The 27,262-nt window shown below is 40.8% G+C and overlaps 1 protein-coding gene across 28 annotated transcripts in view; it reads left to right on the top strand.

Annotated features, from left to right (window-relative positions):
• The window catches only part of ZBTB20 (zinc finger and BTB domain containing 20), a 487,506-nt gene that overhangs the window by 350,610 nt on the left and 109,634 nt on the right, over positions 1–27,262 (top strand). For 27 of the 28 annotated variants that reach the window (XM_054214041.1, XM_054213930.1, XM_054213988.1 and 24 more), the window contains one exon: positions 19,458–19,512. The exons of the other annotated variant lie outside the window; for it this stretch is intronic. The gene's annotated coding sequence lies outside the window, so the exon portion shown is untranslated. The remainder of the gene's footprint in view (positions 1–19,457; positions 19,513–27,262) is intronic. 28 annotated transcript variants of the gene reach the window in all.

Raw genomic sequence — 27,262 nt, 5'->3', positions numbered from 1 at the left:
TTCTGCCTCTAGCTACACAACAGATAAGATTTTATACAATTGGAAATGTAAAGGATGGCGTATTTCAGTCTCTTGTCTTGCTGATATTATTGTTGTATAGTATGGCTTAAAGGTCCCAGTCCTCTTTTGGTATTGAACAAATCCCATGGGTGCTTGCTGTGATGCACAGTGTTTCTAGGTTATGGATGACTTAAGTAAATAATGATTTACCATAGCATGTGTTTCCTGCTATGGGAAGACCCTGAGAAGGGACTGATTTAGCGTGGGCATTTTTTTTTGCTGTTTTCCCTAGGGATTCTTAATCTGTTTTAAAGGTTTGGTCAGAAATAGTGGCCGGGCTCAGGCACAAGTAGTGTTTTTTTGTAGGCCTGGTAGCACTCCTCCCTCTGTGGACGGTGACGGCGTATCGCTTGGTAATTCCTAGATTGAAGCTATGGGCACAAAGCAATAGTTAAGCTCATTTAAGAACTTCTTCAGTTGGAAACCGTACGGTTGGGGCCTTCCAACAGATCGTTGATCCAACCTTTGCTTTCAGGGAAATGAGACTGAAAACACTGAGCCCTTTGCAAGGCAGAGGTTCAGTGCCGTTGGGAGAGACGGCTCCTTGGAACCTGGAGCTTCAGCTCCTCACATGCAGGGACCTTAATCTAAACAAGGAGTATAAAGAATAGCACTGCATGTGCCTGTATAAACAGTCTGCAAATCCGATTGTAATGAGACATTCCTGAGGTGATTTCTGAACTCCCTCGTCCCAGACGAGGAAATTCTCCCTAGGTTACACCCATGCTGCTTCACTGAAGGTGGTAGGATAGAACGTGGATCACCAACGGTGTGTTTCATAGGCTTCGTGGTTGCAGAAGTGTGACTGGAAGAAACATCTGCAAATGTGTGGGCTGTGCAGGAGTTAACAGAGGGAGTGATTTAAGCCACCAAAAGTGGATAGTTTATTGTGGCCCCATTGTAACTTTCCTTATATCATGAGGGATTTTATATCTTTTACTGACTGCATAGTCCTGGGACCTGCCTTCTGGTGGTGATTTATTTTTCCAGTTAAGTCATTGTTCATCATTATGAACTGAGATTATTTTTCTGTGTAAATTTGACAGAGAAGCATTCTTGAACTTGCACACATTTTTAATTTTAAAAAAGCAACAGAACCCCCTTTGCCCTCCTATAATTATGATACTAAGCAATTATAACTCTTTAGCCTTTGGTCTTCACAGCATTCTTGTCAGATTAGTACTGGGAGAGGCTTAAATCCGGACACTGCCCCTGAACCACCCTACCAGCCATGGGCTTTGAAGAGCTGTTTAAACCTGGATCCAGACACAATCTTGTCTGAACACTGGGAACCAAATGTGGAAGCGTGCCAGGGAAGCAAGGCCATGCAGTCACCAGATGCAGAAGTAATTTTGTTGTTATTGCTAACGCTGAAATCCTAAAGGAGCAAAACTTGATGGGGGAACCCGTTGAAGGGGAAAGAGAGAGGCCTGCTGGTTGAGCTTGGCAGATGTCAGGTGAAGGAACACAACTGACTCTTAGGAAGAGTTGGAAGACCACTCAGGCAATCCGGGAGAAGGTGAGCAGGCCTTCCTGGCCACCCAAAATTTGGCATGAAGAGAGGGGCAGGTGCACCTCTGTAGATCAGAGAGTGTTCCACTTGGCCATTGGAGAATTTCAAAGGGACAGGTATGAGGCAGGTCCCACATTCTGATTCTTCACGGAAGGAAGGTTATAGGAAGTCCTGGGGCTGTTGCTGCGTGGGGTTAGAGTATCAGGATGCATTTCAGGGCGGAAGAAGACATGTAGTACTTGAAGAGAAGCAGGGAGTCCTTGCCTGGACAGGCTAAGACCTCCAGTTTTGGCTTTTCGGTTGTGACAAAGATGGTTGAGTCATCCTTTCTCTTATAAGTTATATTTTCTTATATTTGTTTAGAATGTAATGATAGCCTCTTAGCTAAAGCAAAACCTGATATTTCTGAGGTGGAAAAGAACTATCCAAAATCTGGGTTAGATATACAAGTATTTAATTGTCTTTCACATTTTTCTGTTCATGCTACTTAATGATGTTTTGCTTACCACTCAATTCATCTTTTTGTCCTAGTTTACAGTGTATATTTTTCTGCCAACCCCAAAAGCTCCCTAACCTTTGTTGCTTCTTGTTTGAGAATCTTTGTGGATATATTTGTACCTCTCTTCTCACTCACCCACCTCTTTTCCTTTCCTTTCGCTTTGCTATCCGCATGTAACTTCGTCATTTTTTACTATGGGTAAGGAAACCCAGTTGTATTTGTCTCAAATTTTGAGGTCTACTGAAAGGGGATAGGGGGGGAAACTAATTTGAAGTGAGTCATCTCTCTTGGCTCCTTGAAAGTTGGAACCAACTTCAAAGGGAGTCTCAATTTGGGGGCAGTTGCACAGATGAATCCCAAACCTTTGTATGTCCTTCCCTTTCCTCCTCCTTCTCTCCTCATGTAGTCCGAACAGATTTGGCAATTTCAGTTCAGCACGTCTGTGCAGTTTTTTAAAATCCATTACATAAGTTTGTTAGTTTAAGACTCTCTTTTTCGACATATGAGCCTAAAATGGCTTTGATTTAAAAATGGAACTTGGCAGGGAATTTGTTCATATGGTAAGATTTTTTTTTTAGTTTAGTTTCGTTTATAATATGTTTTAATCATTTTTGGTGTTTTCAAAACAAATGGTGAAATATGTTTTTTTCCTTCTATTTTTGGCTACCCTCCTCTGAAAGGCCTTACTTCTCCCTTGTGTGTTTAATTTGGTGCTTTGAGAAGCCTTTTTAGATAGAGGGGCCTTATGCTGCAAAATTTAAACTTAAACATCCTTGTGAAGAGGGAAAAATCAGACATAGATCCTGCTGGCCAGGACTTTGCATCTCAGGGCTCTTCTCTGATAAAAAGCAGAAGGGTCACTAACTGGGTGATGCAGTGAAATGCCGAAATTAAGCCCCTTCATGGGGCTCAGAGTACGTACAAATACAGAAAATAAATGGAATACGAGGAGGAGAAAGGAGGAGAACAGGGGGAGACAACACTTTCTGTATTCATGATCAGTGCATCCCAATTATCTGAGCAATTTTAAGGAAATTTTTTCACGGTGTGGGATGCAGCAAAGCAGATTGCTGCCAAGCAAAATGCTTTCTTGTAGACCCTACACAGAGGGACTCTGCATTCCCCGATTGGCCCTAATTCCTCTGAATTTTCATACAGAGGTTTTCCTTCGTGATCTCCTTAGCACATAGAATAACTCACAGAAGAGATTTTTGCCCTTTAGCAGGTGGTTCAGACCACGCATCCTGTTAAAATCTGTACAGTGGAATTGAGTTCAAATTTTTTGAGTGATCTTCTCCTTGTATACAAAGGTCCCAGCTTTTGGGGGAGTGGGGAAGCAGGATGCAACTTCAAACTTAAGGCAGCCATATTCAGGCTGGGACCTCAGAATAAATGCTTTTAAAAGAAATGCAAGGCTTATCACCTGGGATGCCAGTTGCACCCAGCTATGTAGGAGACCCCAGCTTGTGTTCATACCCAGACTAGCTGAAATAAAACGCATGCTGCTTTTGCAAAAGATAACAGCAGAGAAGATCATCATCAACCTGAAAAGCAGTCCCTTTTTTGACAAGGGACAGGCCCTGCAAAAAAAAAAAAATCTCCTCTACTTGTCCTTTGTGGGAAACCCAGTCGCCATGACTGACTTAATTCAGGATCAGAAAAAGATAGGCTCCGCATCGCTAAAGCAAAGGAAGAGATGATCCACCACAGGAAAGTATGGTAGAGGGGAAAAAAAATGGAAACTGCACTTCCTCCTGGTTAAGGCTGACATATGAGGTAGAGGGAAAAATCTTTTAGGCTCGGAGATGGGCTTTAGAAGATCAGCCAGAAACACACACACGCAAAAATAAGAAAGCAGAAGGTGTGGGTGGTTATGGGGATTAGTACTGACATATGGAGCCTATCAGCTTGAAGTTACACGTTTATATCTGACCTAGGTCACTCATGCCCCAAAGTCATTACTGTCGAACAGCTGTTGGGTGGCCTCTGTGAAATGACTTAGGGGTCTGAGCCCAGTTTCTAGTGGCAGGTGTCCACATTACACAAAATCCATCTGTATTAATTGGCCCCCAATATCTGGCAATCTCAGCAGAAAGACCAAGTACTAACGGTTCACCACGGAGATTGAGCTATCCTATTTTATCTTGGGTGGCCCTTCAAGGAAGGGGCTGAAGAACTTTGGCAAAAGTATTGTAGGAGAAGACAGTGCAGCTCCTGGCCTGCTCTGTGGTTAAACTCAGGCCACCAGTTTTCAGATCCCTCGGACCAGCAGATTTCACTAATGCTGCCTTTACTCTTGAAGTCAGCAGAAAGTATTTCATAACTGACTGCTTGCGTGATGTTGAATATACATTCATTTGGTTTCTACTTTCGGATCATAATAATATAAACAGGAAAACTACATTTTGAATTCATTAAGTTCTTCCTCCGCTGTTTAAAAAAGATAAAAACTTCTCTCTCCTTTTTTTTTTATAAGGATTGATTGGTGTCATGTACATATTCGTTCACTTCTGTTTATGCAAGATAATAAGAGTATTAACATGGAGGTGGAATAATGGTGTTTATAATTCCATCACCACTGTTTATATAAGATAAAAACAGTTTAAAAAACAGAAAAAAGAAAAATAGTGAGAGAACATTTGCTGTTATGTACATATATTATTTTTTTCCACTTTGTTTGTAAAGAACGTGAAAGAAAAAAAAAGTGTAGCAAGTTGAAGAGGAGTTGATTCTGTTTATAGTATTTCTGTGCTGTTTACCTAAGATAAACTAATTTAGAGTTGATGTAATGAGTAACTTGGGAGAAGAGAATTGGGGTGAAAGAGGGACTGGTGGGTTTTGTGCCTGATACTCTTCGTACCTTGTAATCCTTTCCTTTATTAAGAAACGTGAAAGATGTATACCGAATCTTTCTAGTGGGAATATGATACCACCGGTGAGGCAGGGGACGCATGGCGCTGTTATGCCAGCTGATACAGCGGACGCTGCCAGAGGGGTCAGAGGCTTTCTCTGGGAAGAGGGCTCTGAGAACAGAGAGGATACTACAATAGTCTGAAAAGATCTCATGGACGTTAAACCCCTTGGTATCATTGTCCATGGACTTAGTCCAATAATTGTGTGCCTGTATGACTCTGTTTTGTTCTGCAGCTTTGAAGTCTAATCCTAATTCCTTCAGGGAGAAAGGCTTGTAAAATGTCTGCATTTCACAGAGGCAGAGGAATACTACCTTTGATGCAAGGCTCTATTGTCAGTCCTGCGCAGTCCTTCTGGTTCACCCCTGTGCACGGGCATATTGACAGATGAGGAAGGCTGGCAGATGCGAATATTTCCTTGAGATGAGCACCAATGCACGGTTTCTCAGTGTCAACCAGAAAGGCCATTTATACCTAATAAAAGAACAACTGTGTGGACATTAACGCGCGCACACACGAAAAGTCCACGAGTATTCGCTTACTTTTACAAATGAGTTTGCTCCGGCCGCAGGCACGCCCTTCGTGTGTTTGCTTTGCGCAAACATTCGAGCAGGCAGGCTTTGCTCTAGTGAAAGCAAACGGCCCACTTCAGAAGTCACGTGCTCGTGTGCTTTCAGGTAGTGGACTATCAGCTCACGTATGTATGTGCCCTATAAGCACTAAGTGTCGCGAGAGATGGCTTTGCACATGTTTCCCTTGTGCAGTCAAAGGAGTCTGCCCAGGAGTTGGCCTGACCTTCTGCAAATGGCGACGGACATACCTTTACGACAAGCTTAAAGTAAAAGCAGTGAGAGAAACTGAAACTGCACCCCTAACCAGGAAGCTATGGAGTGCAGTAAATCTAGTATTGCATCAAAAATGCTTTTTTGTCTTCTAAAGGAAGTCACTGCCTTCTATAATTCCATAGTAACGTTTCTCTCCTCTCTAATCCTGAATGAATCCAAATCCCAATGATATCTTCATCTCTCCTTCCCAATTCTTATTTCAGCTCAATAAATTGTCTCTACAAAGCAAGCCATTTAAGCACATGCATAAGTCCATTTCTGTTAAATAGAACCTGAAGTAAAGGTTAAATTTTAATTACATGCTTGAGTCCCATTGCATTCACACGTTTGAAGTTAAGCACAGGCTTGAGTACATGGTTTGAGGGCTCAAGGGTTTAACATTAATCCAGTCAGGAGGCAAAAACAGCGCTGTGCGTCTGTTGGATGACGTGGTCTATTGCATTGCTTGATCCCACCTATGCACCCCTGCTCCAAATGTCAAGTACTTGAAGCAGACTGTATGTGCTTAGTGAACAGCATTGCCCAAGGTAGATATTAAAAAAATAGGCTGGGTTGAAAAAAAATTGCAGTCTGATGGTGGACCTTCCAAAAGCAGACAAGGATGTGAACTAGCCAAGTAAATGATTCCTTAAAAATTTCTCTCTGCTAATTGCCAACCCCAGCTTCCCTTGGTGATGATGTGGAAGTGGATGCAAAGAGCAGGGGTAGGTCTGTCAGCAAGCTGGGAAGGAGTTTAAAGGAGCTTCGATCAGAAACTTTTGTTTTTTAGATGAATATAAATTGTCATGGGTACAAAATGTCATTTCCTGAAGTGAAGGCCGCTCTCATCTCTATCTCAGAGCATTCCGACATACAATAATATGTGTCTTAATTATGGCGTTTCAGCACAAAAGGCACAGAAATTTCACTTTTCAGAGTTGTACAATCAAGTTGCTCCACCTTGCTATTAGGCATGAATGGCAGTCAGTGCTCCAGGGAAGCCTGAAATTGAAAGAGCAGCGGGTGGGGAGCAGTGGGTCAGGATGGGTATGCATTTAGGAGAGCTGTGTGGGGAGTCCAGAACTAGAATAGCGGGAAGTGCTGTAAATTGGATTGAACACGTTGCTAGTGGACAGGGTGAAAGATTATGCAGCATTTGTCTGTGTGACCGTAATGAGCTTTTTTCCCATAAAAGATTTGGGGAGAAAGTACTGGGTATGAATAGGGTCCCTTTAAGAAGCACTTTTAAAAGAGCTCATTTTAGATTCCAATCATGTATATGCCTCAGCAAGACTGTAGCCAGATGCTTGTAGATCTGAAGAAAACAGCCCAACCCTTTTCTTATCATCTACCAGAGATGACAGACTTTAAAAACTCAATGGCACTTTCGATAACTTCTAACAAGAACTGGGACTTGCCTGGCTCCATTTGTCTGGTCAAGGCTGTATTTCTGGGATTTATCCCATGGAGATTTTCAGCAGAACCTTACACTTAGTGTCTAAATTAATGATATTCCTTCCTTTTTGCCATGACAAAAACCACTCTGCACTATATACATTATGCTAAAGTTTTTGTCATGGACATATTCTGTAAAAGCTCTTTCAGCTTCATCATTTTGACAAGCTGATTCCATTAAATCCTTCCCAGCGATCACTTTCGTATGGTGCAGGTGGGGGAGGTTGGTTGCTTGCGTGGTTTTCCCTTCTTTGAAGCTAGAAAACAGTGATCATCTGACAGCTTACATGGTATATCTTACCACTTACATGTCCCCAGGAAAACATTTTGAGGAAATGCATGCATTTTGTGTTTAATTCTCGTAGTAAATAGAGTCTGCTCATTAGTCTAGACCATAACTTTTCTTCAAGGCTCTTTCGGGATATAGACATGAGCTTAGCTCTTAAAGCGTGTAGGTTGGTCTGTTAGTATCCATGTGCATTACAAAGCTCCGGATACAAAAGACATTTCTCTCTTCAGTACTTTTCACCATTTCACCTGCACTGAAATGGAAATTCTTGAGTGCTTTGAATAAGGAAACCCTCTAGCTGTTCGCAAATAGGTGGTTAACTCAAAATCCTCCAGTGAAGGTTCACCACAAGATGGTGATACCTTTGCCAGATACCTTGCGCTATCAGAGGTACCAAAGGGGTCTGGGCAAACAGTGTTGGCTCTGATCCTGCCATAATGGCAAGTGCTAGATGCTGGTGATAAACGCTACAGCTGATAAATGATAGAGGTGATAATGAAAGAAAAGGATTCTTAATTTTTAAATACATCCCCTCACAACATATCTTCTGAGGAAGTGAATTATTGTAATCTCAGTTTTATGGCATGCGGAAACTAAGATTTTGTGACTAAAGCAGATAGGAGCCATGGGGAGGAACCAGATCCCATAAAACCTGCCTTTTTCTTCAAGGAATGCTTTTTATCTGCCATTACTACAAATGAACATGGTGTAGAGCTACCTCTTTTCTTCATTCTTCATGAGGCCAGTAGAGTTTTTCATGCCGACCTCAGTGATGGGCATGTCCACAAATCTTTTCAGGATAGCTGTCAGAGCAGAATAGCATTGCATACAGCCTGCTTTTGCATAAAAAGAAAAACAAAATCTATCTCAGTAGGCTACCAAGGGTATCGAAGCATCTCAGATTCCTTAATTTATTTGTTTGTGACACAAATCAAAAGCAAATTTTAAAGATTTTTTCTTTTTTTTTTTTTTTTTGCTACCTGCTAATCACTTCACCATCTCCTTCCTCTTCCAGAGTGTTTCCACAGATACTCATATTTTTCAAGCTGGCAGCTTTCTGATCCCCAAGACTGAATAGCTGGTTATCTCAGCTTCCCATCTTATGTGGAGTTTATCTCCCTCATTTACAATAGCAAAAGCACTGTCTGCATGCACAGACCATTATCCTGGTTGGGTTGTTAAAGTTACTGCAATGCTGACTTTATTTTCTGTAACAGTTCTGAACAAAATGTTTCCTTTGAAAGGTCTCAGACCTCTATCCTCCCAACTCCTAATCACAGTAATAACCAACCTCAAGGAGTCATTAGTGAAGACTCAAACAATATCCTGTAACAAGTCAGCTATGAAGAAATTGGCATAGTTTATCTCTTTGATTCATGTTCTTAGGAAAATAATGGCTTGCAAAATAAAGCTAGCGTTGCTCTCATGCTATACGGTATCCCTTGGATCCGAGTCTTTCCTCCCCCACCCACTTGTCTTCCAAACTAACGTTGAATATAACTCTGCAATTGCTTACGAGACAGGGTGCATCTACAGAAGTGACATGTTTTTAGACTATAATGCCCATTTATTGTGCTGCTTCTTAAACTGACTCACCTATAAACCTCTTTTTGATCGCTGTAACTTGTTGCATTTTTAGATGAGCTGGGAAAATGGTATAATGATTATATTCAAATCCAACCCATAAAGAAGGGTTTACTTTTCTGAAGCAAATGGATGCAGTGAACTATGTAAACTGGGTTTAGGTAAGTTCTTGGAACTGTTTGCTTTTGGTTTTGTCTTTGTGAAACAGACACTTACGCTGTGCAGGAAAGCTGATAAATAGCGTAAACTATGGCTCACCACTAAGAGACTTTGTAAAATCTCCGTGTCTGCTGTTTGGTTTGGCTTCAGCAATCAAAGGGATCAGCTTTTCTTCATTGAAAGGAGTATGCAGGTGGCTTTTCAGGTTTCTTTAAGGATTTTTCTTCTCATTTGATGTGGTTCAGGCTCTAAACTGGGCATCAAAAGATGTGAGTTCATTTCGCAGTTCTGCTTTAGTATTGATCAGCTTCAAGATCAGTTTAGCTTTCTCTTCTTTCCTTTTTTCATTCCATAAAGTGGGTATAAGGACAATTCCCTCTATAAAGCAAAAGGTAGTGTTCATCTCATTGGTGGTTTGTTTGGTTTTTTTGCAAATAAAACTCTTGAGACTAACTATATTGAACTTCATGGCTTCAAGGCATGCTAGTTTCTCTCTGAATGAGCTGTATCGATATAGATAAACTATAGTGGTTTAGGGAAAACTGGAAAACTGGGAAGTTTGGAATACCCAAGAAATAATTCAGAAAGTCGTGAAGCTCATCCCATGATTCAGTTATAAGCATTATTCCTCCTTGTTGACTGGGTCAGCAAATGAAATTGCCAGGCTGAGATAGCCTGAGATAGTTTGGTTGTTCAGGAGAGGAGGCTGGAACAGAGCGTCGCTTCAGAGGGTGAATCCTACTAGGAAAGGTGCTGCGGGCTTACAGCGTCGTTTCTTTTGTATTTTGTCTGACTGGGGCATATACCTTCTCTCTTCAGTTATGCTTTGCAGTAATTTGACTCAGTCAACTACCCCGTGTTGTCCTCTAATTATATTATCAAATGGATGCTCCAGCTGAGATTGAAGCGTTGTCAAAAAATGGCCATCTAAGCTACCCTGCTGTCGCAGGACTTAAAACTTCCTTCCTGCGGCTTCATATTGGTGGTGAGGGTCTTGGAGAGAGCCATGTCGAAGTTAAACTGATAAAACAAGGAAAGAAGGAGGGAGGTTGTTTGGATATATTAGCAGTAAAACTTAGAATTAGGGACAGGATCCTATAAAACAGCATCAGATTTGATCATAAGAGGGATCAGGTTCAGTGATCAGAGACTGCGTTCTTCCCTCTTCAGCCACCCATCCCTATCTAAAAGACCAATGAAAAATTTAGTTCCCCTGAAACTCAGTTTTCAGGGCACGTGTCCCAAAATTAACAGCATGCTATAGAGTACACTGTTCTCATACCAAAAATAAAATGAAGAGTATTGTTCCCAGAAGCTGTTTTAGTGGCTCTTTATAAAGTAGTTTTGATTTATTTTAATAGGCATAGAGTGAGAAGAAACATGTGAAAAATAAATTCCAAAGTATTGATTATGGCCTTTCAGAAAAAAAAAAAAAAAAAAAAAAGTTGGTTCTCTTTCTGGAAAAGTCAGAAAAAGGACATATTTAACCTGTCTTTATAGTTGCTGAGGCCTTAACAGTGCCTACAGTGGTGCAGCTGCATAACCCTGGTGACTTCAGTGGGTCTGCAGGGGTTTAAAGGCAAGTGAAATACTTCTGTAATGCTTTTAGTCTTGTTCCAAGTGTTGCATACTGACACAAGAACACAGTTCATGTTTGAAGCAGTACAAATTGTAAAAAATGGAGCACAAACCATATAGTACCTTACCTTTCAAGGATTTGCTGCTCTTGTGTATGGTATCTGTCAGGTTAGCATTTTCCTGTAGGTCTTCGCATAGTCAGGTTGTGATTCCTTTAGTGGATGGGCAGTCAGGAAATCAGTCTGACATTTTCTTTAAATGATTGTGACTATGGATTTGACGTACTTAAACTTTTCTGTAATGATCTTCCTGCCACTTTGCTCCTGATTTAACAGACACCCTCATATTCAAGCCCTAAACTACTCAGCTTTCACCCAGGAGACCAAGTTGGATTTTTGAAGTCCAGTGTAAGCCCAGCCTGGGGCTTGCCAGAGCTCAGCTCATACCCTTTGCCCCCCAGCATCCATGAATGGTGCAGACCCCCACTTCCCTGCACAACCCTCTAGTCCCCTTGCAGCTCGGGCATAGCAGTGCCCCCCACTCCAGCCCACCCTGTTCTCTGAGCCTTGCGGTACTCGCAAACTCAGCCAGTGCCCTTTAGTTCTGATCTGCAATGCCTTCAGGGAAAAATGATATATCGGAGTACTTATGTCCCAAATTGAATGTTAGTCAGATGTTAAAATGAAAGAAATATTATGGAGAGTCAGCACGTCTCACTTTGGAAATAAATTATGTAAAGTACACTGGAGTGTCATGGCTCTTGGGACCACATATGATCCAAAGATACCATTTAGAGAAGTGATCACACCACCGCTAGATTTATCAGATCATCCTGGAGGAACATTAATACCCAGAAAGAAAATAATAATTAGCAATAGAAAGCTCCCAACCAATAACTTAAACTCATTTTCCAGGGTCACTTCCTCACATCAGTAACCTATTTGTATGTATCACTGGATTTTATAGCAATTATCTCCTTATTAATAGTAGACAAACTTCACTAATTGCTATTATTAATACAGATGCATTTAGTTCCTAGTACCGTACTTTCTCACCTTAACATTTTGGTTACTCACGTTTAGTCTGCTTAAATAGTTCAGTATTATTTGATTGTACTTTCTCACGCTGCGTAGTCCAGTTTTGGCACTGCTGAATTCAGGACAGGTACTTGAGAAGGTGCAAGGAACACGAACCATGCATTGGAGAGGTAAACCTCCAAGCAGGGAAGCAGAAGATACGCTTCTCTGCTTATCCAGCTTTCAATAAGGAGACTATGACTTGATGTGGCTGTGGTGTAAGGCAACAGATCTAACTTGTGAGCTGTCAGTTCAGCCACGCTACCTCAGAACAGAAAATTCACCTACAGGCATGAGCAGAGCCAAGACCTAATTTTTAGGGTATAATCCTGAAAGACAACTAGAACCTTTAGGTATATATCCTTGTATATTTAGGTAGATATGTTTTCTGTTTTCTTGTATTTAAGGTTTCAAAGCAGGTGAAAAGGTTCCAGGTGCAAAGAGTAGCCAAGACAAATATTTTATAAAATGGAAATTCCCAGGCTGTTTATGCACCACAAAGACAACTCATCTGGTCAACAGTTGACTTTTTTTTTCCCCCTCTTTTCCAAGAGTGAACAAGGAACAGACTTTAAGCTGGACAAGTCACATTGCAACCACCACCCTTTCCAGGGCCATCTTTGCTCCTTCACTGTCTCTTGATGGGAGCATGCACAGCCACGCAATGAGGAAAGGGCATCAGGGACATCAAAGAGATGTCAGGCAGGAGCAGGCAGCTGCTGCCACCAGAGCAGTGAACCTGCGTACCGTGCAGCCCCTTTGAGCAGTCAGAAGTAGGCCGTGTGAGTTATTTTGGTGGTGGCTGCCCCTTCCCAGCTATTCTGTTTCCCAGAATTTGTCCCCCAACACCCTAGAAGCACTGGCCTCCTTGTCCATGCACCCCGCCGGGGCGGTGGCGGACAGCAGGGAAGGGGCAGTGCGGTGACAGTGGAAGAGTGGTTGTGAGCAGCTTCCTTCTGCCCGTAGGCTGATCTGCATGAGGCTGCGGTGGCCAAGTACCTGCCAATGATATGTCCTAGTTTAACATGTTTTTGCAGATTCCTCAAAGACGTAGTCAACCGTTAGAGGTACTGAAAGTTAAAAGTAGTACCATTTCAGGGCATCTTTAACTCAGGATGCGTGCTCAAAATGCTACATTTAGATTATGAAACAATAATATTTAAACTTTTTTTTTCCATTTCTTGCTAGTTTTGCTCTCACCCTGAGCCCCTTAAAGCAACTGCTGCTGGAACCGTAATGTGCTGTTGCTTCCAGGGAGCTCTCCTCTTTTTTTAGAGATGTTTTCCTCAGAGATGCTTTGTATAGGGGCTTTTCTTGACTGAAGTTCTTGGGGAGCTGGAGACCTCCGATGGATGTTAATTAGAGTTCAGTTTGCAGATGTAAGAGATTATTTTTCTTATTTTATCTTTCTCATTGTTTTCATTGAGAACAGCTGGTAGGACTTATTTTGGGCTGAGTTACCTGTGGAATGAGTCAGCTCCTTGACTTGATGTCTTTTTGAATTAGCTGACTGACATACACATGAAAGTCCAAATTTTGATTGGATTAATTTCTTTTGTCTTATCAAAACATAATATTATCCAGCCTTCCTGGCAAGCAGAGTGTGCTGAAAAATCTATTCCATCAAGACTTTTCTTTTGTATTTTCTAGTTAAGGGTCCATGAACTTTCTGGTTTATAAAACTATTTTTGTGTGTGTGCACGTGTAACACACATTTAAAGTCTCCTTTTCCCAGTACATCTTTCTTAATTTGCAAAAGACAAGGCTAACATTTTAGCTATTCTTAATTACAAAAAATAAAAAAGTCTCCTTTTACTACACTTTCTGATCCAAATTTAACAATGATACAACAACTGTATACTAATTAACGAAAATATAAGCTATAGCTATATCATAAATCCTTTACAATACTTAATAAGGTAAACTGCAAGGTTTTCTGTCTTCAAGTTTGAGAGAGGAAAAACGTCAGTTACCTTTTCTGTTATCTTCCGTGGACTGTAGCTTCTGAATAGTCTCTGTCTTTGGAAAAGGAGCGATGTAAGTATTAGTGATAAATTTTGATTCAAAATTGTTCTCACGTCATTGTTGCATTCTCTACAGAACCAGAATTTGGCTGTTTATTTCATTAAAAAGAGCATGTGCACCTGTAGTTGAGCAGATTTTTTGCAAATTCTTTAGTGATACATAACCAAAACACATATTCCAATGTATACAGACATACCTTAATTCTAACGTACATGCAAAAAGTCTGTGTCATTTTTCAAAGGTCATTTTAATTTGATTCTCCAGTATCGTAGACTAAGAGTTGATATATGGCCACATAACCGGCCCTCAAGCTGGATTTGCAGTATCCTCTCCCATTTGCGCTTTCTCCCTTCCTGCAATCAGCTGTCAGTTGTAAAACCATCTCCTCAGTTCATCACTTTCCTAGCACTAACTCAACGGAGTGATGTTCATTCCCTTTCTCGTTAGATAGAGCAGCCAGCCCTTCTCTTCGGCCTTGTATGAATGGATGAATCCACGAGGACAAGGCCCAGGCTGTGGGGCTCTCCCTCTGCTTGTAGGCACATCGAGGTAAAGAAGAGGAGGAGGAGAAGGAAACCTACCCCATTAACTCTTTGAGAAGACTTTAATGATTTCAAAGGGAGCAGGATTGGGCTTCTGCAGAGGTCAGGATCTGCAGACGCGTTATTGTCTGGTCAGTCTTTTGGACCTTTTCCGTGCTGCGACCCATTGCTTGAGTAGGTGTCATTATCAGTCCCCAAGCAGACACCATTGTGCCGTGAAGCCTGTTAGTACAGGTGACAGTGAAATTCCAGATATTTTGGCTGCTAAAGGAGGTGGTCATCTGAAGCAGCATGACCACAGGGGAAAAAAAAAAAGAGAAAAGGAGAACTTGGAGAGCATTTTCCTCTCTGTTGCTTTGTCTCTTTTCCTGATGTGGCTCCTTACCTCACGTGTGACATCTGTGGCTAAGGCGTTGTCATATTTCTGGTATGCTAACATAACATTTGACTGCCTTCCTCTGCATTCTTGTAATTAACTCCTAATATTAAAGCAGTTTCCATCTCTGGATTCCTCAGCAAGCTGATTGAAAGGTGGTTTAATTGCATAGCATTGACAAGAAACATGTTAGGTGATTGCTGGCTGTAGTAAGAGTTAATGTGAAGGTAATAGGAGGTATCACAGGGACTAAGATTTTGCTGGCCATTAGCAGAGGTGACTTCAAAAAGCAAATGATAATTAGTATAGGTTTCACTGAACCAAGTTTCCATCTGCTGCTAGTCACTGGATCTTGAGCTGCTCGCCTATTAAAGATTTGCATGTATTTTCCTGGATTCTCGATGGAAAGGACACTTAGGGGAAAAGGGAATAAATCAACAAATAACAATGTAACCTGCAGAAATATAAATCTATGTAGATTAATCCGTGTTTCCTAAATTGCATACTAGATAGTAATTCAATCAAAGGGTAGGGGTCTTGTGACGTTTATGAACATTTATGGATAGTTTGAGCGCTCAGATTAAATGTCAAACCCGGTATTCAGTTTAGAATCACGTATTATTGTTGTTCATTAATACATAAACCCAACAATTATATCCACTAAAATCCTCAATTTAATTTTGCTGTAATCTGTCTCTGCTGTGTCAGAGACGCAGTCCAGCCTCTCTGCCCCCTCAGACCGTTTACAGGGCTCCACGGAATTTCAGCTGAGTCTCCTCTTCCACCGTGTTCCCCCAGCATGGCACTGGCTCTGTTTGGCCCCCTCTGAACTGAGGAATTCTCTAGTAAATTATTTTATCTCCCACTGGGTTTAAACTCTAGTTTAGATACTGAGCAGGTGTAGTGCATCCAAGAGGAGAGGGGTGACAAGACTCTGCATCTTAGATCCAGTTCGCTGGGTAGATTACATACGATAAAGCTCTGGCCTTCACTGGTTCCATCTCGGTAAAGGGTGAAAATGTTTTGAGGCAAGAACAGTCAGTTTAGGATTATCTGAATCCGTTGCCAGTCCTCCCTGCTTAAAGCAGTTCATAATTTGCTTGCTTCTCGCCAGTCTAGAGGCTGAAGGAATAACGTTTCTCACCTTGGTAGTGCATTACATCAGAGAGATCCTAAATCACTTTGCAAAAATGGAGCTGAATTGCTGTCCCAATTTACTGCTAAGGAAAAGGCACTTGAAGCAGGTTAATTCAAGCCATTTAGTGAATAAATTGTAAGAAGGAACTGAATGCCAGTTGCAAAAATGACTTTGGCACCTGAGATGTTAATTTTGTTGAGAGTAAGCAGTGCTTAAGCTAAGAAAGGTTAAATATTCTCAAGTCCCCAGGTGGTTTACAGCCACAATTTCACTGACTTCCAATAGACTTTGACGTGAAAGCCTAAGTTACTTTTGAAAATTGTAGTTAGCCTCATAAATCGATTACCTGCTTATATAATGTAACTCATATGACTGGATTTCACCATCTTAACTCCGCATAAATAGAACCCTATTCTCATTAAACTCGAGGGGGGATAGATTCCTAAATATTCTTAACATTTAGGCCTTGCTTGTCTCTTAGTCTTTGTGATTTAAATGGAATTATTCACGTAGCAAAGAAAGAGAAAGCGGGCAGAATCTGGCCACAATGAAGCAAGGGCAGGCTTAAGATTAGCCCCTGGCTATTCTGTCCAATGGCCAAAACAGCTTCCAAGTAATAATGATTAATTAACACTAGGAATTCAATATGAAAAAGATCAGCGGATTGCCTTTGTCCACCCCACCAAATAGAGCCATACTGGGTTGAAAACAAACGACATAAATAGAGACGGGTAATTATTTTGCTTGTAACACGGAGACCTGGGGAAAACGGTCAGCTTTCTTAGACTTCATTTTCTTATGTTATTATATAATGGTATATCTTGAAGAAATCTGCTATGTTAATCTAATGTAATTAGGTTAAGTATGTCTCTAGTGACAAACAGCGCCATATGATAAAAAGTTTCACCCCAGCATTTTAATGGTTCAGGTTTTGCTCATGGTTTCAATTAAGTCAGCACAACTGCACAGGGCAGTGAGAACAGGATTTGGCCCACTTCTCTCCCGCATACGTGTTCTGCAGTTATCTAACCTGGAATGAATAATAGTTTCCTCAGACACATCTTGTTTTTCCAATACTTTACATGGAAAGTTTTGTTTTCCTGTATTTTCTTTTCAACAAAACTGGTAATCAAGTGTCCAGAGCAATTGCGATCATTTAAAAAATTATGGTGTTTCAGTTCTGGTGATTTGCCAGATTCTAGTTTGCAGCTTCCGGTATATTGTGCCTGTTTAAAATTACCCTATAGTTTTAATTAGGTCTGACAATCTTGTTCACTTCTTATAGCAAATTTGACGGTAATGTTGGTGTAAGTCATTACTCAGCACCTCCAGAGTCTCAGGCCATAATTTGTAGAATTCTTTGGCGTCCATGTCATCAAAGTTGCTTGATGCTTTCCCTTAAGAGAACTTGTTTTATGCTGCTTATAACAAAGCCAAACTCTAACCACTTGGCCTAAAATTTTCCATTCTGTGCTTTTTTTCCCATGCTGGATGCCTCTTGCTTTTCTTTTTTTCTTTTTTTTTTTTCTTTTTTTTTTTTCTTTTTTTCCCTTTTTCTTTTTTTCTTCTTTTTTTTTTTTTTTTTTTTAACTCCAGGGCTCCAAGGCACATTCTTTGGCTCAGACTTCTTGTCTCAGGTTCTTCCATGGTGTGCAGCTCACTGTCCTACTTGCCCAACACCCTGAAAGAAATACTTCCCAACCACCAGCTGCTAACAGTCCTTTACATATAGTCTATCACATGGGTCTGTCACACTCTAGATGAGTCTACAGGCTTCATGGTTAAATCTTCAGGAGCAACGTAAAAGGAAAATAAGGGATACATGCTTAGCAAAGGAGTTCTTTTTCCACCAGGAGAACTTCCCTGTTAAAAGTTCATCAGAGTAATGGATTCTTGAAAGTAAGATAAGTAGTGACCTCCTTTCCACCAGCCCGATCTTGCCCTTCCTTTCATCTTACGGTGCTTCAGCTTTTCAGTCTGTGCAGAATCCATCCTGTCATGTGTCTTATGCAAATCTTCCTTACCTGTGGGAGCAGTCAACTTCTTTAAAGAGAAATTTGCTGTTAAACTGGGCCTCTCTGGGTGGCCTCTCTAAAGGATGCTGTAAGCATCTTGTTTGCTGCCCTGCATTTTTTATGGTTCTCTCTGCTCTTTGCTGTATTTCTTCCACCTCCCTTGCGGATGATCAACCCCTAGATATGCACACTTGCTTTCGCTCACACTCTTCTCTACTAGGCCCGTAATTCCCACAAATAATAGCTACATTTCTGAACTATTTTTCTGCCTGCCTTCCCTCTTTTCTCTCCTATGACAGCTGCTCACTTTTCCTTCACTATCTCAACTTAGGTTTTTATTTCCCTGAATATTTTTAATTTCTTTGAGGAATGGTAGAGCTAATCTCCCCTTTGACTGGACAGGAAGCAGTAGGTGAGGGCCATGTCTTGACTTAGGTACTGGAGTACAGCACATGGATCCCATGGTCTTTGTCCATTGTGCTCCTGGTCCCCTGATAGCAATCTTGGAGAGCACTGTCTGATCTGACTACCTGAATTTCTTTCATCTCGGTGCAGAGAATGGGGGACAGGACTGATTTGTAGCTTTGAACATTCTGGGGGCATCTGCCTTTGTTTTCGGTGTCCAACAGGAGTGTAACTTCTTGTTGCAATTCAGAGCATCAGGCTTTGATTCATTTTGTCTATTACTTCATCCCAGGTTAATATGTTTTAGAAAATGTGCTGGCAATTAAGCTTAGATACTCCATAGTAGATTTTGGAAACTAGACCTGTAGTCTACCAAAAGTTTGCAATCCTTTAGCCATTCCACTTTCATGCAGCCATGTTTTTTTCTTTAGAGTCTCAGGGTAACAAATCTGTCAAGTCCAAAAGATACTGCGTTGGCAGAAGGAACTAAGACAACGCTATTTTTCTGTGCAGCTATCAGCCGTAATGTAAGCATCCTCAGCCCTAATAACATGCCTAACCCCTCTTCTGTGAAGGTCAGGATCAAGAAGGCGGCGAGTTCTGTTTCCGAGGCCTGTATCATCTGGCATGACTGCTAAGAAGGATGCCATTCAAATCTGGCAGTGTTCTTGTGATAAGAGCATTTGTCCATAGGAGCCACAAGCCTATTTCACGGAGGCTGTTGAACAGCCACCAGAGGATATTTAGTCTCTGCTGGCTTGGAATTATCCCAGGACTGTAAGGCTCCTCAGCCATTACCAGTTTTCTCAGCTACATAGTTTTGGGGTCAGGTAATTTTAAAACTTCCAAGATTTATGCAGTTCGTGAATTTAAAACACGCTTTTTTTCCCTCTCCTGTGGGAGCTGTTACCATCTGTGAGTCTCCTCAATCCGTGTGTTATATTGGTATTGTTTAGTGTGTTTGTTGTCACTTAATTCCCTTTTTTCTTTCTCCCTTTTCTTCTCAGATCACTCACAAGCAGTTTGTGGCATTCCTCTGAAGGAGCCTTTCCTGTCTCTTGTGTGAGTATTTATACCAGACATTTTATACTTTTCATTTATATGAGTTGTGCATTTTGTTCAAGTTCCATCCAAGTCAGCCCAGAGGCCTTGTGAACTTCTCTGTTGCTCCCCGTGGCCACAGGACTCAGTACTGAGTTTTTATTCTAATGCAGTAGTCCAGGATTTTAATGCAGTGTCATCTTATGGGACTCGGACTTAGTTCAGTGGCATTGTGTGATTGATCTGGAATTTATATGTGCGGATTTACAGATGACAATATGTAAGATATCTGTTATATTTGGGGATATACGTGTTGTAATGGGCATGATGCTGTTGCGCTCTTGATTCAGAATAAAACATACAGTACGTTACGCCCCCACGCTGTGCGAGCGTAAAACAAATACAGAAAACAGTCAACTAGCATTACAGTCTGTCCTTGCTGAAATCTGACCATGTGGCAGAGGACCCTTCCTTACCTAGTCCTGTGTGTTCTCCTACCTAACGCTGATGTGCTCTTCTTATCTTGGTGGATTAAATATGCTGTATTCTCTTTGACATCTAACACTATCAGGATTAAAAACCTGTTAGTGGTTTCTTTGAAAGATGTTATGCAGGTTTTTTTCTGACCTGGTCTCATTCACTTGAGTTTGGCTGCTGCTATGTAGCTTGTCAATTTGGTGACCTTTTTAATTGAAGAAAATACTAAATTAATCCAGATAATTGTGTTTTTAAGACCTAGAAAAAGAAGAACTAGAATTTTCATGGTTTAAGTTTTGCTTTTTCCTTTTTTGGGGGGATAGGGGATGAAATCTTCGGGAGAGTTTGTTTGTTATCATTTGGGTTTTAATTTTGCCAGCTTCTGACACGTGATAGTTTTGCGTATTTGGAACAAAAGTTTGCGTTTTGCTGGGATTCCTTCATGCATACTGGCAGTGAAATCTAGTGTTTTTAAAACAATGACGCTTCTTGTTGTGATATAAAGGGAAATATAGCACTACAGCTTCATAATATTTACTATAGTTAAGTAAAGACAGACCAAAGTTTTCCAAATGTCCACCAGCATTTTAAGCCACTGTTTTGGCATGTCCAAGCTGGAGCTATTTAGTAAATGCCAAAAATAATGAGGACTTTTAAATTTAGATTTAGAACTCCACGTCCAAATATGCCTAGACTTTGTGTTACTTTAGATCTCCATTTTGCAATTTAAATTCATGTCTGCTACCCGTTCAGAGAGGAAAGTGGATGGCTGTTAAAGTGCTGCCTGGAATTTAAAAAAAAAAAAAAAAAAGGCATAGCACAGTAAGAAAAATAGCTCTTTCGTATTTGGGAGAGGAATTAAACTGCAAATTTATGTTCAAGTTATGTTTTGATGGTTGGAATTTCTTCAAAGGGATGCTAAAGTGCAAATGGACATCTCATAATTTTTTTTCAGGTGCATGCTGAAACAATCAAAGAGCTTTCGTTTCCTGATACTAGACCTAAAATGTGCAACTTTAACATTTAAGTTGACTCCCTACTTTCGCGGTGCAGAGAGAAACGGCACATCTCCTTCTCCCCTGCCCTGTGGGCAGAAGCATGAGATACGCCGCAGTGACTGCGAAAGGTGGTAGGACAATGCCAGCTACCAAGGAGACGTATTTGAGCTGACCTATCATGCCTGTGGTGTCCCCATATTTCTTTCCTTTCCCCTTTGCCTTTCATTATAAGGTGTCCCAAATCTGTAATTTACAGCGTGCTGCTCCAGTTTTGCTCTGATATATTTGCGACAAATAAGTAGGAGTCTATGCGCGTGCAGAGCTCCCCGTGGCGGTGTCAGGCCCATGAGACGAGGGGAGCAGAGGCCCCCACAGAATGCAACATGGCTTACGTCTAATGTGACATTTATTTGACTCAGAAAGGCAATTGATTAAAGTCCCATCAGACCTTTGCCATCATGTATTATGTATTTATCCAGCAGGGGCGGTTCATAACGGCCCCTGACAAATCCTATTATTTTTTTTGCAGAACTTCATAATATCGATAAAAAGTGTTAATGATACTCAGGGACGTGAAGCGCACACTGCTAATGTTAACACTTAACAGCGGCAAAATCATTTATGTCTGTGGCGCGGACTGTGTGCCTTCAACATTTGCGCAAAGGCACCAGGTTGTCGTGGTTCTGCCTCTGCAGCACAAGGCAGTTTAGGTGGAAGCAGCAAGCTGACTGGGTGGCAGTGTAGGCATGTGGAAAGCCAGAGCTGAAATCCCTCTCCGACAGTGCTTTGCTGTGTGACTGTGCATACGTCGTTGCCCATCTGTCTGCCTTTGTTTCTTGACCTATAAAACTGGAGTCACAAATTTTCTTTCTTCTTTAAGTCAGCCTTATTCCACAGCTGAGAGCTTCTTTGTGCTTCTCCATTCCCAACTTAGGAAGCTCATAGGAGCGTCCCTTTATTTCAGGCACATGCACAAAGTTCTCTTTGTACTGGTTCTCTCCTTTCTCTCTGGAAGATAGGTAAGTCCTTCAGGCCTCTGATACTCTGAGTTCTTCTGGATAACAGAAAAAGTAGAATTGCAACATTTTTACATTAGAAGCTGTTAATGGTACCTGTCAAGCATGTTTCTGATCTAGAGATAATAACCGATTTGTTCTGCCCTCTGCCTCAGTACCCAGCACGGGGCTCCCTTCTCACATCCCTACCCACAACTTGTCGATGATTCAGTCGTCTTCTTCCTCCTCCTCCCCCAGTTTGCACATACGTGTCTGTCTGACTATACGGCATCAAGGTTTTGGAGGTGGAAGGATTTCATGGATCTCTCTCCAAAATGATATTCCTACTTAAGAGGCATACAATTAATCTCTGTTCCATTTGAATGTCCTCAGGAGTTTGAGAGAAGCAGGTGGATTCTTTGTCAAAAATCGCCCTTTTCATGGAAGAAGTCTTCCAACCAGTCTTGAGCCTTTCTATCATATTGTCAACGGCGTGTAACAGTACCAACAATACTAAGGTGCTTTACAGTAAGATAGGTAGCTACAGTAGGATAAATAACTACAGTAGGACACTTCTTTTACTTCCAGAGCACTACCCGTTCAGATGGAACCCATACAATATTGAAGAATTATCCGCTGTTAGCTTTGGTAAGCGCAAATCAGAAATGCACCAAAGTGATCCGGATACAAAGAAGTTGCAGGACACGTTAACCTAATTCCATGAACATCTGTCCATTTCCTTGAAAGAGGTTTCTGATGTAACTGGGTTGTACTGAAGGTTGTACTGAACTCCAGCATCATTCCTATTAGATTCAGCACTGATTCTAATCCTTGTTATTTCATCCTGTTAATAAAAAAAAAAAAAAAGAAAGAAAAAAAAAAGAAAAAGAAAGTGCCATTTATTCCTCAGCTTCATTCGGTCAAGTAATGATGACCTAAGGGAAGCTGAGCAGCATCTTACTGATCTCATCATAGTTATGAGAACCATCCATCATATGGGCAGTGATTTGTATGTCAAAAGACACCCAGCAGTATTCCAGCCTGCCAGTTGCCAGCTTCTGAGAATACATACTCACTTCAGCAGACATGATGATGCTCAAATAGTCTTTGATAGCTATATATGTGTCCCTGCTGTTGGTACTTGTTCACCACCAAACTGTCATCTGTTAGCACTCCGAACCATCATCGTGAAACAGCAACTAATTAGCACCGTCTGAATCCCTTTATTTGGTTAGTGTGCTTAGTGTTGCTTTGCAGATGAGGAACAACAAGAGTGATTGCTACATCAGGAACAGGGAGGAGACATCTTTTCTCAGGTTTCTTAAGAAGCTCTCTGTTACTTCAGAGGAGGATAATAACCTCCAGGTCAAGCTTATTCATGAATCAAAAATGAACATTTGCAAAATGCCAAAAAAGTCTAAATGTAATAAGCCTTATGTTTACAACAGCTTTCAAGAGATAGTGTTTTTCAAGAATTATCATAATTAATGTAATAAATAGACATGCAAATTATCCAGAAGAATCAGTTCATCTGTTTCTGAAAATAAGGAGTTTTTGGAAAGGAATGGTCACCTACACAGCAATCGGAGACAGGAAAGGGATATTATTTCACCAGCTTTTATGTGTCTCCTGAAAGAAGGGAATGTTCCAAAAAAGAGAACAACATGGGCAGAGGCCCTTTATTTGACATTTGTGAATGAGAGAAATGGTGAAACAGGCTCGAAATAGCAGTGGAGCAGAAATTCTGCTCTGATGTGTTTGTAGAAATCAAACTGTATAACTGGGAATGCGCCTCGGGATGAATCTTCTCAAACAAGTGCCACAACTTTAAGCTTTATTCTTTCTCTGAAGACATAATCATCAAATGGACCTAAGCAATAGCTTTAGAGGAAAAAAAACCCCTTATTTAAAATAAATCTGATGAAGTTCATGGTTGTATTCTAAAACATCTTTAATAAAAATAGACCCAACATCCAGAAAACTAGAGAAGTAGTCAGGTTAAAAAGAAGAGCAAAAGTTGATACTAGTTTTTCATTCAAGCATTGGTTTAAGTGTTAACATTCCAATTATTTAACAAATAATAGTGGCTGCCCATAGCTGTGAAGTTGCTGTGTGAATTACAACAGAGGCATGTATGCAACCTGCTTTCTAATTGCAATACGTACAAGATATCCACTGAAGTTGGAGGAGATTGAATTTAAGATTGGCCAGCATGACAGCTGAAAATGTCACACCTTTCTGCCATTATGCTTACTAGAGATCTTTTTGTTCTGGGTTATTTTTCATCTAATTAGCGTAATATAATGTATTGAGTGTTAGCTTCTTTTGAAATATAATAGATTACAGCAGAAAAAAAATGGACTTCAAACTAGACAGTTCTAGGAGCATAATATTTTAGATATAGATAGAAAAAAGAAAGGGACAGAAATAAAATGCAGTTGTTCAGTGTGCTTTTACCCCACACTGGCATAATTTAATAGACTTGGATGGAAAAGACCACCTTGCTGAATCAGTAGCAGCATTTCCTACAGCAGTTTGAACACCAAACATCAAAATATTGAGACAGTTCAGTTTGTTAGGTCTGAAATCACTGCGCAAAATGGCATAACTGCAGAGCGTAGCAGAGTTTTTCAGAATATTCTCTTTGTGGTTATGGTAAATTACCTTCCAACTTCGGCAAGCACGTTGCCATTCTACAGTTATATCACAAATGTGTCTATTTCTTTTCTGAAATGTATTGTCAGTCCTTCTCCTTATGCAGAAATCCTCTTTGGTGCACCCAGCTTTAACATTGTGTTGTATACCCGTCTCCGTAAAACGTACACACCAGATATAAGGTAAAAATTGTACCAAGAGGAAGTAGCACTGGAGGAGTGGTTACTACAAAACTGGATATCCAGAAATAGGTGGTTTCCAAGTCACCTCTTGACCAAAATGTCGTAGATTTGACTATTGAAACTGGCGCTAAAATACAAATACTCACAGAGGTCTAAATGCCAGACCACGTCTTCATACTCATGCTGAATATCATGTGTGTAGGACACCAGGATTGAAAATGAGCTTGTAGGGTTATCTCACACACGCACAGAATCACACAGAATGGTTCAGGTTGGAAGGGACCTTAAAGGTCATGTGGTTCCAACCCCCCTGCCATGGGCAGGGACACCTCCACTAGACCAGGCTGCTCAAAGCCCCACCCAGCCTGGCCTTGAACACCTCCAGGGATGGGGCATTGACAGCTTCCTTGGGCAACCTGTTCCAGTGCCTCACCACCCATCTCCTCCATCTCCTTCTTCTCTCCACCTCTTCCACTTGAAAAAGGAGTGAAGGCCACCTGCCATGTAGTTTAGCTATGTGCCATTACACAGGTGTACATGTCAAAACATACATGATTAGTCTTCAGGCCATGCTTCATGAAGGCTGTTTTACCTCTTGGTGGGAATGGGAACTCTTAGACGTAAAAGATTCACGGTGATGTAAGAAATAATGTTTTCTTCCTCTGAAGTTCTTGTTCACTGCAGCTTCTTTCTGTCATTTTGGACAATATCATGCTGAATATGGTTCACAAATTCAGCCCCCCAGGTAATATTTTCATTTCATATGTTTGCATGCCCACAATGCCAGGGTTTTGCACACCACTGAAAGCAAATGCTTTTGGATTTGAATAGATCTTGCTCTCTCACATTCCATCATATTGAGTTTTAAGTTTATTAGAATAGCTGTATCAGTTTTCTGAGTACTGTTTTCTAATGTTTTAGCTGCTTAAGCATACGCTAAACAGCTTGATTTTTCAGAGACAAAATTGGACTCACAACTTCAAATAGCATACAATTTAAAGGTATTCATGCTTCACCCAGTCACCAAAGTAAGGATCAGTTGCAGCATTTGGATCTAGATGTGTGTTTAAATTTCGTATTCATCTGTGTTCACTTCTCCTGGATGTCTGTAAAAGGCATTAATTGAATTTCACTTTTTGCAGTAAATCCACTTTTACATAAAAGACAAAAATTAATGTGTTACATTCTGGATGCTCTGCAACATGCACTGAAGGATGTGAAGGAAACCTACTGTGTGTGATCAGCATATAACGCCAAGGAATGATGTGTTTCAGAAACTGTTTTTCAATTTTTGCATTTAACAGGTTCTTCAAGTTTTGGTTTTTAGTGCAAATTTCTTGCGTGAATGTCCATGGCATGCTTAGAATGGTCTAGTTACGACACTAAATAATTAAATTCTGCCACAGAAGACTAAAACAAAAATGCAGCTTTTCTACCAGTGAACTGTAATGGAAAGGTAACAATTTTAGTCATTGAATTACCTGTAGACTGGGGCACGCCTCAGGGAAGATTGTCAAAAATCCTAGGTTTTTTCTTAAGTTGTTGAAAATATGCTGGTGGATCATTTATTTTGGAGCCTGCGAATTCATCTCACATTGATACCTTCTGCTGTGATTTCTGTGGCATTGTCTTCATCTTGGCTGCGGTTTGGTGCGTGTCATCCTGATCCATACGGGGTGTCAGTGCAATACAGTTGCCTTGCTAGTGGTCAGCCCAGTTTGTCCTATTGAAGAAATTCACAAAATGTCATAGCCTGAATAGATCAAGAAAAGCATGTAACACGTTCAGGGAGAAGCAATGCTTTTGTAAGTCCTTCTGTTCACCAAGTATTTCTCCTCCGCATCTTATTGCGGCAGTGTTTAGTTGGGAGGCAGGGTCCAGCATTCAAACGAGATCTAAGGCATTCGGCAAGCAGATTTGTAGATGAATGGGCATCCTGTCCTGGGAATAAGAATATTTTAAAAGCACAAAAATGAACTAGATATTTAATTCAACTGTACAAGTAAACTGCTGAGAGAGTTGGTAGCATCTGTGAACTTCCCAAAGGACAGAACCATAGAAATAACACAGAAACATTACAGGTGAATGAGGCCTAAATATTGTTAATGAGCAATATATTGAAGTTGATTGATCCTTTTATGGCTGTTGAGCATGGTCCTACTTTTTCCTATTCTATTCCCCCCCCCTTTGAGGTGCCTCATAAAAAAATGTTACCCAGTACCCCCAAAACTTATTAGTTGGAAAACACTATTTTGTTTAACTAAAAAATTGTGGAAATACAGCCTTCATCTTGCCCAATAATTCTTTTTTCACCACTGCTCCGTCTCCCCTTCAGGTAAGCTTTTGCTCACCTTACAGTCCTTTTGCAAATCTTCATCTTACCTCATAATTTCCCTTGTGATACCATATCAAATACTGTACTGATAGATTAAATTTACTGCATTTCCTTTGTCTGGATAATCAG

This window comes from Rissa tridactyla, chromosome 1 (genome assembly GCF_028500815.1).
Source record: "Rissa tridactyla isolate bRisTri1 chromosome 1, bRisTri1.patW.cur.20221130, whole genome shotgun sequence".
Classification (NCBI taxonomy): domain Eukaryota; kingdom Metazoa; phylum Chordata; class Aves; order Charadriiformes; family Laridae; genus Rissa; species Rissa tridactyla.
Note: the sequence above shows the minus strand (reverse complement) of the source record. Positions and strands in the feature narration are given on the sequence as shown.